The 19,678-nt window shown below is 37.8% G+C and overlaps 1 protein-coding gene and 1 long non-coding RNA gene across 2 annotated transcripts in view; one reads left to right on the top strand and one right to left on the bottom strand.

Moving 5' to 3' along the window:
* Window positions 1-19,678, bottom strand: part of NELL1 (neural EGFL like 1) — a 478,454-nt gene that overhangs the window by 257,068 nt on the left and 201,708 nt on the right. The window lies entirely within an intron of this gene.
* LOC139172629 (uncharacterized) lies at window positions 13,264-19,671 on the top strand. The gene is made up of 2 exons (XR_011559902.1): window positions 13,264-16,435; window positions 16,469-19,671. It is a non-coding gene; the product is annotated as an uncharacterized lncRNA (long non-coding RNA).

Below are 19,678 nucleotides of genomic sequence, written 5' to 3'. Positions count from 1 at the left end.
TCTATCTATCTATCTATCTATCTATCTATCTATCTATCTATTAGATTTATATGCCGCCTCTCTCCGAAGACTCGGGGCGGCTAACAGCAATCATAAAACAGTGTACAATAGTAATCCAATACTAAAAACGAATTAAAAACCCCTTAATATAAAAAACCAAACATACATACAAACATACCATGCATAAAATTGTAAAGGCCTAGGGGGAAAAGGAATCTTAATTCCCCCATGCCTGGCGGCAGAGGTGGGTTTTAAGTAGCTTACGAAAGGCAAGGAGGGTGGGGGCAATTATAATCTCTGGGGGGAGTTGGTTCCAGAGGGCCGGGGCTGCCACAGAGAAGGCTCTTCCCCTGGGTCCCGCCAAGCGGCATTGTTTAGTTGATGGGACCTGGAGAAGACCCACTCTGTGGGACCTGACTGGTCACAGGGATTCATGCCGCAGAAGGTGGCCCTTAAGTTTGCAACTAAATATATTTGCATCATATCTTTAGCATTTTTTATAAATAACTCAAGGCAATAAACATACTTATAGTTATATTCCTTTTCTAGTTATTAAAAATATTTAAAGAAAAATAAAATAAATGAAAGTAAAAGAAAACTGGTAAGAAAAGAATGAGGATATGAAAGCAAAAGCAAAAGATAAAATATAAAGGAATGACTTCCAATCTTCTTTATAGCAGCTATAAATGCATTTGAATTTTATTCTCTTTCTCTGAGATTGCAACTCTTTTTTCTATAATCTACTCTTCTAATTGACAAACCATAAATCACATTTTTTTTAATTTTCAGCAAAAAAATCCATAAAGGAGTTCTAATCACTAACAAATGTAGTTATTGTCTTATCTGTCATTAAACAAATTAATTAAACAACTTCTGACATTTAATCAACCATTCTTCAATTATAGGCATTTCAAAGTGTTTCCCTCTTTACGCATAGAATAAAGTTGCTGCATTTACCATGCACAAAAGCAGTCCATAAGTTATTTACCCCTTAGTCACAAATAATAAAATGTCTAGTTCCAGTTGATTATGACCCTTTTTATTATTATTACTGTTTTTTTAAATTAATGTTAGCTTTGAACCCAGAATTTTCTGGCTATAAAATTTCACCAGACCTAACAAAATAACTCTTAATGTTTTACAATTTCTAACATAGATTAGATTAGATTTGAAGTATCTTTGCACATTCTAGATAATCTTTCTTCAGTCATATACCAATGACACATCATTTTATAAAAATTCTCTTTTAAGTTATAATATATGATGGAATGTGTGTGTATGTGTATGTGTACGAAAGAGAGAGAGAGAGAGAGAAAGAGAGAGAGAATAACATTTTTGCTGATAATGAAAAGTAAGGAAGACTTATTATAGATCTATTTCAAGCTTATTTGTTCTCGTCAGGCAGCCATACCCTTACTGGGATTTGAACCTGGGCCTCTGCCTTGTAAGGCAATGGCCTTAGCCTCTAGGCTACAGGCTTGCCTCCTTATTAGCTTGTGCCAGGTAAGGGTTATATGTGATTTTTTTAATGGAGTCACCCTTTTATATGGAAGGAGCATGCAGCTTCCCTTTTGCCTCTTAGGAGCCATATCCCAAGACAGATAAACTTTTCATAGCCACTAAGAGTATGGCTGCCTGACGAGAACAAATAAGCTTGGAATAGATTTATAGAAGTCTCTCTTTCCCTTATCAGCAAAAATACACCATATTCCATATACCAGGTGACTCACCAAAAAATCACACACATAGATCTATAGTAGTCTCCCTTTTCATTATCAGCAAAAATATACCATATTCCATATACCAGGGTGATTCAACAAAAAAAAAATCTCACACACAAACACACACACATTCCATCAATATATTATACTCAACGTTTGTAGTTTTCTTTATTATATACTCTTTCACTTCTGCTTTATTTTATATATATTTGTGTATTTCTGTCCACTGTATTTAAATACATTGATTAGTACTAATTCCATAATTTTACTATCAGTAGGAATAAGATTCTTAAAGTACATAAGAAATTTGTCTGATTATTTCCCCCTTAAAATCGCACGACTTTGGAGAACTAATGAATAGCATACTGTATATCATTCGATATTTTGTAGCCATTATGAAGTGTTACAATTTGTTGATGCAAATGTAATGTGGTGGTCACATTGATATCATTAACCAAATGAGTAATATATTAGATCAGGGTGCGTGCTATTGTGCATGCCTTAGTGCCTACATGCATAATTCAATACCTGGAGAGGGTAAAAACAGCTTCCCCCTCCCTCCGGAGGCCCTCTGGAGGCTGGAAACGGCCTATATCCTAACTTCTGGTGGGCCCAGTAGGTTCATGTTTCGCCCTCCCCTGGCTCCAAAGGCTTCCTTGGAGCTGGGGGGAGGGTAAAAATGCCCTCCCCCATCCCCCCTAGAGGCTCTCTGGAAGCCAAAAGTGTCCTCCCAAAGTGAGCCAAAAATGAGCTGGTGTGAGCCAAAAATGAGCTGGCCAGCACAAGCACGTTGGAGCTGAGCGAGGGCAATGGCTTGCGTGCCAGCAGATATGGCTCCACATACCACCTGTGGCACCCGTGCCATAGGTTCACCATCACTGCATTAGGAAGTTAGATTAGAGATCGTTTAGGAAAGAATTTAGTTCTAGAAAAAAACTCTTTTACAATTTTAAAAATACATTCTTTTCCAACAAGTCTTTTAACCTTTCTAAGTTTTTAGAACAACAGATCTGTAGCCAACAGAGAATTAGTCAAGATTATTAATTTTGCTCAGAAGAAGAAGCAGATCACAAGTATTTACTAAGAAATATACCTATGTTTGGTTGTGATATGCTAGGGATGAGTTAATGAAAAGCACTGCCCTCTGAAAGGCTTTTTCGTGTCTTAAAGGATTTCTGTTAAAAAGGTTATTTTTCTCACTACTTCTTTTGTCCATTAAAAGTCAGGTCTTACCTACACTTCCTTTTCTTAACAATTCCACAGACAAGAAAAGAAGACAGAATGTGTGATGTACATTATTCTCTAAGAGGAAAATGTGATTTCTTTATTCTGATCCCTGTTAAGCTTATTGGCGTTATTTAAATATATGACAGAGGGGAAAAAAAATCTTGTGCTACAATCGTGATTTCTGCAGAAAAGTTAGGACAACTTGCCATAAACCATCACTGTCAGATGCCCTTCCACCCTATCTCAGTATTTTCACTTCTTTGTACCACATACTATAATCACTTAACAGTCAGCTGGTAGTTAATAAGATAAAATCATAATAAAACAGGCAATTGAATAGCATGTTTAGCTCATAATAACTCATAATAACCATACAATAACAATCTAACCCAGTCAAAACTGCTAACACTCCTATTACCCCCGGAAGCAGAGTAAAGACGCTGAGACATGTTGTGGATTAAATACAGGTCATTTATTTAATTAACATAAATTTGAATAAATTTGAATACGTCAATTTAAATATTTAAATTCAGAACGAACTAAGGACCTGCAGAGGCCAAAACTAACGGGGTGGAAATTCCTACCAGAAAATTCCTTGGCAACATTGGGCAAAAACTCCTTGCTGAACCAGGTGAAGGTAGCCACCTTCACCTGGATCCAAGCCACGCCCCTTCGTCGCATGGGAGGAGTTCACCTTCCAATCCCCATGGGAAATTGGATACGGTGATTCCCATGGACATCCTCTCTCCAATCCCCGACGTTGTTCCAACCTCTAGTTCCTGGAGATAGGTGGTCCATCACCCTTTGAAGGATGCCCAAAGGAGCATGCGCAGTTGCTTCTAATTGCCCATTTCCGCCCTTAACCTGCCAAACCCCAATGACCAAAGGGAGGCCTATACTGATATCTAAGTGCGCCGCACCCCCTAACCAATCCAGTCCACACCGTCAGTGTGGAATAGACGGAAAAACGGCCGCCTCTAAAGGGGAGGCCACAAAAAAAATCCTATTTAGCCCCAAGGCGACCTCCTTAGGACACACTGTTGATAGCGGAGGGTGGGCGGGTGTTCGCTTCAGGAAAGCCGAGCAAGGAGGAGGTCCTGTCCAGATCGCCCTTAAATAGGGTGATCCAGGACCTCCCCCAACCAGCAGTCAGCGTGCCACCTTGGCGCGCTGCCAAAAGCCGAACTTCTGGGTTCCAGAGGAACTCAGAAGTCCGGAGCTCGAAAGAGCTGCCGGCAGCGTCTCCCTGGCTTCGGAGGTAATTTCGGCCAGCGGTTTAAGTCGCTGGCTGGGCATTTCTAGAAATCTCTACAAATGACTTTCATCTACGTAAGCTCTTGGAAACTGTCAAGATTAACCTTCCCCAGTGCATATAATATTATGTAACCTAGTTTTGCATGTTTGACTAGCAATAACTATCTGAGCGAAAGAAGGTTTATCACATTAAGCCACGTGTTGTATACTTTGGCTTTTTGGCTTTGGCTTTGGCTTTGGCTGTGTTGCAAGAATTCAGTCACAACGTACTGTGGTAGTGGCAAATATCTGCAGCTCATGTGTAGGGTGAGGTTAAAGGTTTGTTCTTCAATCTTGTGGGCTGGTTTCCATATTTTTCATTACCAGGCTAGGTAACATTTTCAGTGGAATTTAGGAGATGTCAGTGTCAATGTTCTGCTTATAAGGGCTTCAGGTGTGGGTATGGCAAGTGAGGGGATACAAATCAACCACATAGCCAACCAGAGACAGCACACCGACCTGTAACCAACTCACACAATCGTTACTAGCAGCTCAACTGTCAATGACCCTGACCTAAGGTAATCTCCTTATCACAAGATGCATCAAGACTCACTGATGACTCACAGCTGACCCATCATAAGACTTGTCATAAGAACCTCACCTGTCATATCCACACCTGAAGCCCTTATAAAGAGAGGAACACTGACATCCCTTAAACTCCACTGAAGATGCTACCTAGCCTGGTAATGAAACCTTCCAAAACCAACCCACAAGCTCAGAGAATGAACCTTCACTCACATACCGTGTTTCCCCGAAAATAAGAGAGGGTTTTATATTAATTTTTGCTCTCAAAGATGTGCTACGTCTTATTTTCAGGGGATGTCTTATTTTTTTCCCAGTGAATTGTATCCTGTAACCTGCTGCAGCAAAAACACATCCAAACACGCAGTCGGGTGTTGGATGTGTTTTGAATCTGATTGATGCAGTGTTTAGGGATGCAATTTATGGACAGCAGTGTTACATATGTTCTGTTCTGGAATGCTGTGAAATGAAACGTCTCCTACGTCTTATTTTCGGGGGCTGCATTATATTAGGTAATTCTACGAAACCTCTCCTATGTCTTACTTTCAGGGATGACTTATTTTCGGGGAAACAGGGTACTGTGGTAAGATGGGGGAACTTAATAAGTCTCCAGCTTAAAACCGACAGGACACACAAGATTACAATCATAAAATTAAAAAGCAGAACAGATAACTTTGGCCAATATGATTTTAAATAAATTTCCTGAAATTTAAAAGTAAAAATTGACATAAAAGTCCTGGAATCCGGATTTCAAAGCACTTCTTTCATGAACCAGATGCACATTTCAGATAAAATCTTTGTAGTCTTAGTTAATACATATCAACCACATACTGTATTTTTACACTTATTTATAAGTTGAAATTTAATAACTATAAAATTAATATTTTGCATTGATTGATATACTAAATTTTAAGAGTATTTAAACTTCTATTGAGACAAAAATGTCCCAATAGAGAGATATCCAATTCAGCAATTAAAAAAAAACATAGCTTAATCATAATGCCAGACATTTCAGAAAACTCCATTTAAATTTAATGGCAATCACTTCACTTAAAGTGCATATATATTCCTACAGGAGATTAATATTTCTAGTGGTAGATTTTAATTTTTTAACCAGTGAGGGATGTTTACATGACAATGAAAGTGGGATAGGTGAAAAAGATAATTGTGCTAAGTACATGCAAACCATCTGAGTGATATAATCTTTATAAACAAATGTATCAGGGTAGGTTCCTACTGGTCTGCATCGCGATAGAAGTATGTGTCATGTTGCACAAATGATCCTCTGTGCATGCATTGAAGCTTCTGTGCATGCACAGTCGGTCTTTTGCCAGTCGTGATGACCGGAGAACCAGTTCAGAGGCATGTCCAGCTGGCCATGCAGTTCGGCAATCTTGGCAAAATTTCTACCAAAGGTACACAGGAACCAGTCTGAACTGGCTAAATACCCACCTCTGAAATGTATGAGTTACAGATCTTTTAAAAAAGACATAGATTAGGTTCTCTTTAGCTGTCATACAGCTATGAAAAATGAATAAGTTTATAGAAACGGAGAAAATGGAACTAAGGACATCCAAATACACAGGGTTTTGAACCCAGACTTTATAGCCCAAATAGTTGATGTGAACAGAGACATCTGTCAATGTCACATTTTCCCCTCTGGAGATTTTAAAAGGTAAACAAACAGTGGTTACCAGCTTTCTGATATAGAATGCTGGTGTTCTTATTGAAAAGGATACATTGAACTAAATTTCTTATCCATCTGTATCACAATCTAAAGAGTATGGAATGGGGGAAGAGTTTTAACTTACAAAATGGCTACTGGAACCGGAAGTGAATTTAAGAAAAATATTTTAAAATGCAATGTTAGAACAATAACATGTCTCTAGAAACATAGAAACATAGAAGTCTGACGGCAGAAAAAGACCCCATGGTCCATCTAGTCTGCCCTTATACTATTTTCTGTATTTTATCTTAGGATGGATATATGTTTATCCCAGGCATGTTTAAATTCAGTTACTGTGGATTTATCTACCACGTCTGCTGGAAGTTTGTTCCAAGGATCTACTACTCTTTCAGTAAAATAATATTTTCTCATGTTGCTTTTGATCTTTCCCCCAACTAACCTCAGATTGTGTCCCCTTGTTCTTGTGTTCACTTTCCTATTAAAAACACTTCCCTCCTGGACCTTATTTAACCCTTTAATATATTTAAATGTTTCGATCATGTCCCCCCTTTTCCTTCTGTCCTCCAGACTATACAGATTGAGTTCATTAAGTCTTTCCTGATACGTTTTATACTTAAGACCTTCCACCATTCTTGTAGCCCGTCTTTGGACCCGTTCAATTTTGTCAATATCTTTTTGTAGGTGAGGTCTCCAGAACTGAACACAGTATTCCAAATGTGGTCTCACCAGCATTCTATATAGCGGGATCATAATCTCCCTCTTCCTGCTTGTTATACCTCTAGCTATGCAGCCAAGCATCCTACTTGCTTTCCCTACTGCCTGACTGCACTGTTCACCCATTTTGAGACTGTCAGAAATCACTACGCCTAAATCCTTTTCTTTTGAAGTATTTGCTAACACAGAACTGCCAATACAATAGTCAGATTGAGGATTCCTTTTCCCCAAGTGCATTATTTTACATTTGGAAACATTAAACTGCAGTTTCCATTGCTTTGACCATTTATCTAGTAAAGCTAAATCATTTACCATATTGCCGACGCCTCCAGGAATATCAACCCTATTGCACACTTTAGAGTCATCGGCAAATAGGCAAACCTTCCCTACCAGACCTTCCCCTATGTCACTCACAAACATATTAAAAAGAATAGGACCCAGAACAGACCCTTGTGGCACACCGCTTGTAACCTGACTCTGCTCAGAATACTCGCCATTCACAACAACCCTCTGGTGTCTATGCTTCAGCCAGCTGCAAATCCATTGAACTATCCAGGGATTAAGTCCAATCTTCACTAATTTATCTATCAGCTCTTTATGTGGAACCGTATCAAAGGCTTTGCTGAAGTCCAGGTAGGCAATATCCACGGCACCACCTTCATCCAACACCTTTGTGACATAGTCAAAGAAATCAATGAGATTAGTCTGACATGATTTGCCTTCAGTAAAGCCATGCTGATTTGGGTCCAATAATTTATTGTTTTTTAGGTGCTGATTTATCCTCTTTTTGAGTAGAGTCTCCATCATTTTAACGACAACTGATGTCAAGCTAACTGGCCTGTAGTTACCAGCTTCTTCTCTACTGCCCTTCTTGTGGATAGGCACAACACTTGCCATTCTCCAATCCTCAGGAACATCTCCTGTTAACAAGGATTGGTTAAACAAATCAGTCAGGGGGGTAGCAATGACAGATCTGAGTTCTTTAAGAACTCTGGGGTGGATGCCATCTGGACCCATTGCCTTATTTATCTTTAATCGTTCAAGTTCTTCTAAGACATCGGCTTCTAAGATCACTGGAGCTGAATCCGTACAGTTGGAGGCAATGCTATATCCCTCTATAGTATTATTTTGTAAGGTGTCTTTTGAGAAAACTGAACAGAAGTAGCTATTGAAATGGTCAGCGATCTCCTTATTCCCATTAATGCATGTATTTTTCCCGGTACTAAGCTTCGTGATGCCGCAGTTTTTCTTCTTCTTATCACTAATATATCTGAAGAAGGTTTTATCCCCCTTCTTTAGAGATTTGGCAATTTCTTCCTCTTTTGAGGCTTTAGCAGCATATATTATCTGTTTCGCCTCCTTCTGTCTCATTTTATACACCTCCCTATCAGCTATACTTCCAGACTCTTTATACCTCCTATAGGCAGCCTTTTTTTCATTGACTATAGTCCTTACATCATTGCTAAACCATAGCGGTTTCTTCTTCCTTTTACCTTTAGTTATTTGTCTTACATACAGTCCAGTGGCTTTTAAGATGGCCTTTTTAAATACAGTCCATTGGGTGCTCGCTCCTGCCATTTTATCCCTCCCCTTTAATTCATTATCTAAATATTCCCCCATTGCATTAAAATTTGTTTTTCTGAAATCCAATACTTTGGTTGCATTATAGGATTGCTCACAATGAGTTTTTATATCAAACCACAAACATAGATGGTCACTGCAACCTAAATTTTCTCCCACCTTGACCTCTGAAACCCAATTCCCATTCGTAAAAACTAAATCTAGAATATTCTCCCCTCTAGTTGGTGTCTTAACCAGCTGTGCCAGAGCTGCTCCTGTAAAGGCCTCTACTATATTCTTACTTTTGCATGTAAGGGCACTGGGGATATTCCAGTCAACATCAGGCATGTTGAAATCACCCATAACCACAATATCTCCCTTTACTGCCATTTGGGTAATTTCATCCACCATCTTGTTGTCATATTCCTCAGATTGCCCTGGAGGCCTATAGATCACCCCAATTCTAATGACAGAACCGTCTTTATTTTGCATGCAAATCCAGAGGGTCTCTAGATCTTGACATGTATTTTGAATTAGTGTTGTTTTTAGAGTTTCTTTAACATAAATGGCTACTCCACCTCCCCTTCTCTCTATTCTATCCTTCCTATACAGTGTATATCCTGGTATGGATATTTCCCATTCATTAGAATCCTTAAACCATGTCTCAGTTATGGCAACCAGGTCCAAATTATCTCTAGATATTATGGCCATTAATTCACAGAGCTTGTTGCTCAAGCTTCGAGCATTCGTGCACATTACACGAAGAACATTATTTTCATTATTAGTTTGCCCCTTATCATCAACAACTACATCTATTTTATTTGCAGCTCCCTTTTCATAAGCTTCCAAAAACTGCTTTATCCTCATTGGTCGGGGACAGAAATCACCCACATCAGTTACATCTCTGTCCCCTTTACCTAGTTTAAATGCCTGTCCAAAAAAGTTCTGAATTCCTCACCGAGTACCTGGGTACCTCTGTATGATGGATGCAAACCATCCCTCTTAAACAACTCCCTATTAGACCACCTACTGACATCATGACTTACATAGCCAAAACCTTCGGCTTTACACCACTGCTTTAACCACACATTAAACTCTATGATACACGTTGTTTTATCCTCTTGGCCACAAACCGGTAACACCTCTGAGAAAGTCACTGAATCTGCTATTTTACCCAGCTCCACACTTAGACATTGAAAATCTCTTTTTACTATATTGACATTTCTCTGGGACAAATCATTTGTGCCAAGATGCACCACCACATCAATGTTATTGCCTTTACTCACAGCCTTGACAATGTTTGTAATCCTCCTCCTGTCCCTGCTGGCAGTGGCCCCTGGGAGACACCTCAGCACCTTCACCACGTCCTTACTCTGTCCCAAATCAACACCTCTAACAGTCGAATCACCCACAAGAAAATGTGTCCTCTTTATATTTCTACTAACTGCACTTGATGGTTTGGTGACATTTACAACAACTTCCCCTTTGAATATCCCCTCATTCTCTGCCTGAGGGGCCTTGCTAATATCTCCAACATCCTTACTATTTAAATCCGCAAGAACAGTATAGGAATTCGATAAAGAGAGACCAAAATTACTATGTTTTTGCTCAACTGCACGCAATCTTCCTGAACCGACAGTTGTCCACACAGCCCTCCTCCTCGGGTGGCACTGTGGAAGTGGAGGCTGGACACATGGCTGCATTACAGCACGTGGCTGGGACAATCTTTCCACTTCTGACTGCAAGCTACAAACTAAGGACTGCAATCTAGAGATCTCGCCATCTAACCTAGATGTCCTAATGCAAAGAGGGCAGTACCCCAAGTTCCACAAGGTACTACGGAAGACAACAGCCAAACAAGTGTTACACTGCACCAAGCCAGTCATCTTAACAATGTATTGAAATACAAGTACTTAGCAATAAAATCCACAACCCCTATTGCTACCAAACTTTGCTGATTTTGGTTTATAGTTATATGATTCGCGCGCCATTAGGCGCGCGGGCCACTACCTTCCTCTCCTTCTCTGTGATCTGAAGTGCAAATTAAAATGGCTTTTTCCTGTTTTTATCCTTCCCTTTGTCTGTTCCAGCCAGTTAAATCTCTCCCTTCTCCTTGAATTCCAAATATGCAAAATGCAAAAAGTAAAAAAGGACTACCTTCCTCTCCTTCTCTGTGATCTGAAGTGCAAATTAAAATGGCTTTTTCCTGTTTTTATCCTTCCCTTTGTCTGTTCCAGCCAGTTAAATCTCTCCCTTCTCCTTGAATTCCAAATATGCAAAATGCAAAAAGTAAAAAAGGACTACCTTCCTCTCCTTCTCTGTGATCTGAAGTGCTAGAAATACTTCCATTATTGCTATTCCAGAAAGTACAATGTTCGGGCTAAACCTTACAGCTGTAATAGTGGCATAAAAATCTGAAGTTTTAAAACTTTAAAACCTAAATTTGCCTAAAGCAATTATTTGGGGCCCAAGCAAACAAGCATGCCTTTTGCTAAGGGCCTTCTAAATTCAAAAAGGCATTGAGAAATTCTGTTTTCAAAATACTTTAATTTGGAATCCCTATCTAGCCATAATAATTGATGTGCCTAAATTATAAGCCAACCTTATCCAAGCTAATATTAAAATAATAAATCAGAAAAATCTGACATAGGCATGTAGCTCTGGGATCTATTAGTATAGCAGTATCAGCAACTATATATTGTTAAATATGGGGTTAGAACAACGGCAAATGAAAGGGATGGAATACTACATCAACAAAAGTAATAATAATTTAGAAAGAAATGCATCAAAATATTCAATAATTCCTAAAAATAACATTTGAATTGAATCTATAAGCATAATTAGATATATTTCCAGAAAGCACTATATGAACCATAATGTCATGCCAAAGCCATCGTTTTAAGCAGGAGACTTTGGCCTGCTACAAGTAGAATAATACTGTGGGAATTGGGGAGGGGGAAAAATACTAGCCACAACAAATTATTTCCAGAGATTCAGGGTCATCCTTTGTTCAGCACTATCTGGAAGTACATGAGAGGATATTGGACATTGAGAAGCTGAATTGGTCCATGCAATGAACTTGTGGGTGTGGGGACAAGGGATGAACCTTAACCTGGGTGGAAAATTATAGGAAAAGTTAGTATCGGGTTGACTACAGTTCGTAACCAACATGGCTCTGTTAATAAATTAGAACTTGGAAGAAGGCCATGGTTGGACTCAGATTTATTTCTCGGATGCTAATTGGAATGCTGACACATAACATAATTCACTAAGATAAATGCCACAGAGACAAAGATGGCACAGTATTGGAAAAGAAGAACTTTGCTGACAATGTTGGATTAGGAGACCAAAACTGAAATTTGTACCAATGGCAAAATTGACATTTTAAATCTGTAACAGAAGACTGACCAAATTTAAGCAAAAATGGATCTCATGTATTACACAGTAGGGCAAATTTAGACATCTGGCAGATGATTTTTAGCAAATAAATATAAGACAGATTTTTAAAAGGGAATAAACAGATACTGGCAATAATCTTTAATATTAAATATACATATTAAGACAGTGCCCAATGGTTTGAGAAATAAACAGAAAAGCAGAATATGTTACTAGATTTTTTTCCCTATAAGGTTTTTAACTCTTGTTTTGCTTAATAAATGTTTATTTTTATGCTATTCAATAGTTACTATCCAAGACAGTTCCTTTTTTTGTATTTAATTATTTTAAAAAAATATTTAAAAATACAATGGCCCTTTGGCAGGTGCAATCATAAGTGAATGATTTCTGCATTGGTTGCTGAGAGAAGAATCTATAGAATCTATAGAATCTAGGCATCTAAGGCCTAGATGGATACAAAACACTCTTATTAGAGTACTAAACTTCCGACCTTTTGGACAGTAGTTCTTGCCAGAAAAGCAAGAATGTACAAAAACATGTTTACATCCTGTAACAAGATGAAGAAATCCTATTGTTGAGGCCAATAAACATTCGTAAACAGGATAAATAACTTGATGGATTAATCTAGAGAGTTCCAAGGAACTATGATGAAATTGGATGCAAGACAACCCCATATATGGACAGGAGGAAGGGGGTGTAAATTAGACATGAAACTCCTATAAAAGATGGTTCTTGGAGTTAGGTACTTTACCTTTTTGAGTACACCTTTTGAGTGTCTTCAATTGGTCCCAATATGATACAGTGTTATCATATTGGTGTCTTTATGTTATGTGTTGATATATGTTATGTGTTGATATATGTTATGTTTAATAAATGTTTCTATGATATATATATCATGTGGTCTTTTAGCTTTTATTCTCATGGTCTGGGGAATTTTTTTAACAATTGGCGCCCAACTTTAGGGCCCGAGAACTTTTTTCCTGGATGGAGGACGGGAGAAACCTGGCAGGGCCCTTACTGGAGTTTTTTCCAGTGGCTGGTTTTCTCTTGCTTCCATGTCCAGGAATTAGCTTCTTTTCGAACTGAGAGGCCAAGAGAATAAGAGGTTTCCCGGGAAAAATTGCAGCTGCCGGCGAGAGCAAGCGTCCTTGGTGGGTAAAGGTGGCCAAGGGGTCTGATCCTTGGTTGGTGATATGCAGTAGCATGATTGAATACATGTGGGCACGCAGAGCATGTGAGAGAAATGTCTCTATATTTGTGCTGGGTTCTTGTGCACGAGAACTAATTTAAAAAACATGTTGGGTGGTGACACTGTGGAGAAAGAGTTTTAAAGGGATCAGAGTGGATATTTACATAGTTGAATATCGGTTTGCTTATGTTTCACTTCAGGGTGAACGTCTATGTCATAATGAAACAGGGGTTTTATTATGGAACAAAAATATGGGTGTTGACTTTAAATTTAGGATATAGCGTATGCTAGGAATGGGTTTCGTCTACTTAAAACTGACAGCAGATGCTGTGGTGGAAGTATGTGTTTTGTTTTGTTTTTCTTCTTTCTTTTTCTTTCCCCCTCTCTGACAAAGGATGACGGCTGCTGGTAAGTTGTATCTTGAAGAGCAGAATGGTGTCTTTATGGGGAGATAGCAGCTGTGCTATGTAATATTTTGTCCTTTTGCTGGTATGATTTAAGAAGTGTAATACATATGGTTATAGTTAGATTGCTGGTAGAGCGAAAAGATTATTGCAAGAGGTGTAGGGAAGTCTAACTGATATTTTTGAATTCTTGAGAAATAGAGCTTTTGATAAATGTGATTAATAATCGAAGATAGAGGTTTCGGGTGAGCAGATGGTAAGTACTAAGGTTTTTTTTTTGTTTTGTTTGATGAATAGGAGTTGAGACTGTATGTGTAGGGTTTATAGTATTGTTTGTTTAAGACAAGGAATGTGAGAATGTGAGGCTGTTTTGAAGTTAAGTGGGTTGACAGGCTGTGTTTTCTTTTTGAGGAGGTAAGTTGTTAATTGTTGAGGGGCTATTGTTGTTCCTGGGATAGTTTGGTGCAGTAGGTTTGAAGGAGAATTAATTTATTATAGCAGGCTTGGTTTATAAGCAGCTGGAGATGAGGGGATTTGTGGATATTGGTTATGTGAGAGAGTAGAGAATTTAAATATTGTATTGGGATAGATGGCATGTGTTTAATACACAGGCGAAAGGTTTGCAGTTCTGTGGCTGAGTTGTTACGTATATTAAGAGGTTGAGGATGAGAAAGAGTTATAAAGGGTTTTTTTATGGCTTTATGTGGCAGTTGGAGGGAATTCCGTATTGGTGAATTCCAAGATTAGTGTATAGATGTGGATATGAAAGAGGTTTTTTTTCTATGCATAGTAGAGTGTATGTTTTACATATGATGAACTGGAGTCCAGTATTGAGGAAAATAACTGGCTATTTTTGATGGTTTTTGATATAAGTGTTTATCTTGGTTTGAATCAGAGAACTGAGATGGAACTGAGATGGAAAATTGCTAGCTGGGAGATTTTGAAGGATATCTTGAGATTCAAGATGAGGGGAATCATATTTTATTTTATTGAAAAAAGCTTTGATTATGAATTATGAATTGTACACCAATCTGTTAAATGAAATAAAGTACTGGTAGGGAGTCTTCTGGTGTTATGAAATGAAGATGTTTAATTGTTGCTGTGACAATTGTTGCTGGATTTTACAATGCTCGTAAGGAAGCTAAACATTTTAGGAAAAATTTCACAATTGAGTAGAATTCAATGATAGATACTTGTTTTCTGGATTAAATCTGTGGCATCATTGAATACAGCTGAGAAGCTCGTGTAGATTTAGATAAATTGGTTCTGTGACAATAGATTTTTGCACTGTATGGTAACGTATTTCTGGATTTGGCTCTGTTTTAAGGGAAGAGAAAGTTGTTTATGAGTGTATGAATGTTGATTGTGCAACATTTTTTTCCTTTTACATATTATTTTCTCTGGTTTGTAATGTGGTTTGTAATCTGAGAAAATGCAGGGAAGTGTGGTTGTTTTGTACATTATGGTATAAGTAGTGTTTATACATATGTTTGGGATTGTGGTTCCGTTTTTTATATTGTTTATTGATGAAGAAATACTCCTATGTGAAAACTGTTAGAAGATATGATGTGGGATAATACGTATGAGCATGCTGGAATGAAGCCAGCGATTACATAGTGGAGCGGTTTGCCTGTTGTCATTTTTATGAATTGGTAGAGAGCTGTTTGCTGAAGAAAGGGGGTTGGATTAGATGACCTTTGAGGTCCCTTCCAACTCTGGCTGTTATAATAGTAGTGCTGGTATTTGGGTTGTTTGTGGTAGTAAATGTTGGGTTAGCTACAGAATGTAATAAAAAGTGTGTAGCTACATTAGATAAACCTGTTGTGATTTAGAAGACTGGTAGTTTTAATAGTTTTGGATTGATGATTTCCTGTGGTGAAGGAAGGTGTTAGAGGCTGAAGGCATTTGAATGGATTAGTATAGACTGGTAGGGTGTCTGTTTATAGTATAATTTTGTTTAGCTGCTAGTAAGTGAACTGGGAAAGGTTTTGTGAAAGGGGGTTGCTTTACAAATGTAACAAAATTGGATAGAAGAGATTTAACAAACAGTGGTAGTAAGCAATGTATGTGATAAGTAGGGGATTTTTTACATGCTGTCTGGAATAAGCTGAATGATCGGTGTGACTGATTACAAGAAATGCCTGTATAAGATGTGGATTATTGAGTAAAGATGAGGTGCTGTAAAAGAGGCAGTAGGGAAGAAGAAGGTCAAATAATTTAACTTAGTGTGAGAAATATGTTGGACATATGCATGAAAGGATGCATAACTGTTTTCCATTCATTGTGAAAGAAAGTTTGTTTTTGATTGAGTGTGAATGTGTGTATATACTAAAACATGGATATTGGAATAACATAAATAAGGGAATACAGTGGTTGGGATGAATAACCTGATACTGTTGATAACGAAAGTAAATCTGGTGTACCTGGTGAAGAAGGTACTCTAGGACAAGCTGATGCTAGTAGTAGTCAGCCCTGCTGGCTTTTGTGGTGTTGCTGGGTTTTTGTTTTTTTTTGGAATTACTTGGTTTTCCTGTTGACCAGGAACCTCCAGGTGAGCCTGGTGAACCTGGTTAAACAGGGCCTCAATGTTTTTGTGGTTCAATAGGTTCTTTTTGGAGAATCTGGATCTTGTGATCCAGGGTCTTATGGCAAATATGGTGATACAAGGTTTAGGTGGTAATATTAGTCCCCACTGGTGAACCTGGTCTGATGGGTCTATGAGGTCTTCCAGGACAATTTGGAAGCCCAGGTCTAGGTCTTCCTGGTTCAACTGGACCTGATGGTTGCCCTGGTCCAGCTGATCCAGCTGGTCCACAAGGTGAACCTGGTAATATTGAATTCCCAGGACCAAAGGGTCTTTAATGGTGAACTTGGAAAATCTGGAGAGAAGGGTATTTTTGGATCTCAGTGTACAGTTTGAATTCAAAGGAATGAGAGGACCTGCTGGCTGGTCATTTCAGTGAATTGAGTGGGGAAAAAAAATGCCAGTAGTTGAGATATGTATTTGGGTAAGAATTGAATCCTTTAAGTGGATGGGTGAAAGCATTTTCATTTGTAATGATAAATACTTAAGATGAGAATGAATATAATAGTAAAATAAATATGCCTTGGTATGAAAAAGTATATGTATATTAATAATGTATATTAATAATGATAGAGGTACACGTTTTATGGTCTATTTAGTAGAATAGGGAACTGAAAAGAATTCCCTTCTGTCTGAGTGTATTTGGCAAAGGCTGGGGAGAAAATTGAATTCCAGAAGCAGTATAAAGTTATAACAACTTTGAAACGTTTACCTTTAGCATTTGTATGTGTATAAATGATTGTGCAATGTATATTTAAATGTGTAATACTGGAACGAGATGCACTGAGATGCTAAATTGTCTCTGAAACACCTAAAAGAAACTTGTCCCAGTTTTTTTTCTCGTTTAAGGTCTGACGGGCTGGTGGCTTATTTACAAGTGCATAATTTTAAGAGTGAGGACTAATTCCTGAGTGAAAACTTAAAAGGATACAACTGGAAGCTTATTTGGGACTGTCCATTGAAAAGACTGATACTGATTGAAATGACTGTGCACGCCATGGACACATATGAAGGGTTTTATGCCTGAAGGAATGGACTTTGTCAGTTTATCAGTGTCTCCCGAAAGCGGACTGAGAGAAAGAAGGACTAAGAAACCTTTTAATGTTTTTTTTTTTATAAATGGAACTTTGGAGGGTGGATTTGTGAATCTGGATAGGAATGTTTTATTTTGCCATTGTCATTTTTATATTTGAATAAGTCACATTTATGTTGTGTAAATTTGTGGATGTAAGCCCCTGAATTCAGAGTGTTAGTGTATACAATACTGTCACATATACACATGACATGCAACTATACGCTGGGGGGGGCCTAGTACACATAATACATAGCAGCATGAATGTGATAATAAAGTTGGTGATTGTTTTGTGGAATGTTATACTGTACACAAAGGGGATGGGATCAGAGGCTGTGTTATCTAATCACCTGGTGATAGGATAGCAGCTCTGTTGCCATACCGGACATGATCATTTGTATACACAAACATAATCACTAGTATTAATTGATCTAGATTTGAAAACTGGAAATATGCCTCAGATCCACTAGCTATGAAGTGGAAGTTATTTATAAGTAATATTTTTATAAATATAGATTACACACCTTTGTATGAGAAGTGAAGGATTATAGAAGAAGAATCATTATTGCTATATCATGAAACAAAAACACCTTCCAAACTGGTATTTTTATACAATGTAGCCTTAGCAAAACTGTGCAATGAGCTATGTGAATGAAATGAGACGAAGTTAAACAAGGGAGATGGGAGACACATTAAGAAAAAGGGAATTAACATATCCAGATATAATGCATATCTGTCCCCTATTGTTTGAAGAAGTCGAGATTATTATAAAATCTAACTTGCAAGGGTGATTACTTGGGATGTTCTAAATGGACAGAGTAAAATATGCTTGGTGATTGTAGGGAAATATGTTACCAGCTAATTAGTATGTAATATATAGGCAAGAGGTGTGAACACAATTATCCATAGAGTTGCTGGAAAAGGAAAAAGCTGAAGCCCTAGGACAAGTGGGTTTTTAATTTGGTGACTTATATGTTCATGCTTATGCATTCTTGCAACTGGATTAGATGAGCCCTGCACAATAGACAAATCTAACATTTATGGAGGTAACATTTTTTGTAAACAAATGGGTCATTTGTGAAAGGGTAACTGAGAAGAAAAATCATTCTACACTATAACATGATAGTCATGTATTAGTAGGCATTACATAAACATGTCCCAGAAGGTGGAGAAATGGTATATGTACCCATTATAAACATATACCAAGATAATGGTTTATTTAGAGGCCTATCTTTACAAATGTTGTTTGATCAAGGCCCGGAGAATGGAAAGAGAGAATAGAATGTAATTGGTGACATATCCCACACTTATGGATAAGATACAAGGAGTAATAAGGTGGGAGTAGTATAAACATATAAGATGATTTGTTGAGTATACGTCCCTGGTATGCCTTAAGGAACTCAACTTAAGCAAATGAGGTATTGTACCTGTGCAATAGAAAGGGAGATAATGAATCTATAATATAAAATCAGAGTGACCATAAAGACATATGGATATAGCCATGGGAGATGAGTTATTCAAGTAGAGATACGACACAAGAAGCCGTAGTAAGGAGTAGAATCATATAATGCTACATCTAGTGACATATGGAACACTCCAACTCTTGGTTGCCAGATTTATTTGTAGGAGTTATTATAAACATTGTATTAAGTTATGTATTAAGTTCTGTGTCTGTATCAAATGTATGCTGGTTTGCTGGGAGGCCCGCTGACATAAGGATGAATATCCCCACGAATTGGGTGGTCTGCATTATGATGGAAATATTCCAAGAATTTAGAATTCTAAATTCTTAGAAGAAAGAGAGCAGGGATTGAGAGAAGAATCTATAGAATCTATAGAATCTAGGCATCTAAGGCCTAGATGGATACAAAACACTCTTATTAGAGTACTAAACTTCCGACCTTTTGGACAGTAGTTCTTGCCAGAAAAGCAAGAATGTACAAAAACATGTTTACATCCTGTAACAAGATGAAGAAATCCTATTGTTGAGGCCAATAAACATTCGTAAACAGGATAAATAACTTGATGGATTAATCTAGAGAGTTCCAAGGAACTATGATGAAATTGGATGCAAGACAACCCCATATATGGACAGGAGGAAGGGGGTGTAAATTAGACATGAAACTCCTATAAAAGATGGTTCTTGGAGTTAGGTACTTTACCTTTTTGAGTACACCTTTTGAGTGTCTTCAATTGGTCCCAATATGATACAGTGTTATCATATTGGTGTCTTTATGTTATGTGTTGATATATGTTATGTGTTGATATATGTTATGTTTAATAAATGTTTCTATGATATATATATCATG

Source organism: Erythrolamprus reginae, chromosome 1, assembly GCF_031021105.1.
Source record: "Erythrolamprus reginae isolate rEryReg1 chromosome 1, rEryReg1.hap1, whole genome shotgun sequence".
In the NCBI taxonomy this organism is placed as follows: domain Eukaryota; kingdom Metazoa; phylum Chordata; class Lepidosauria; order Squamata; family Dipsadidae; genus Erythrolamprus; species Erythrolamprus reginae.
The sequence above is the reverse complement of the archived record's forward strand: the minus strand, read 5'-3'. Positions and strand labels throughout refer to the sequence as shown.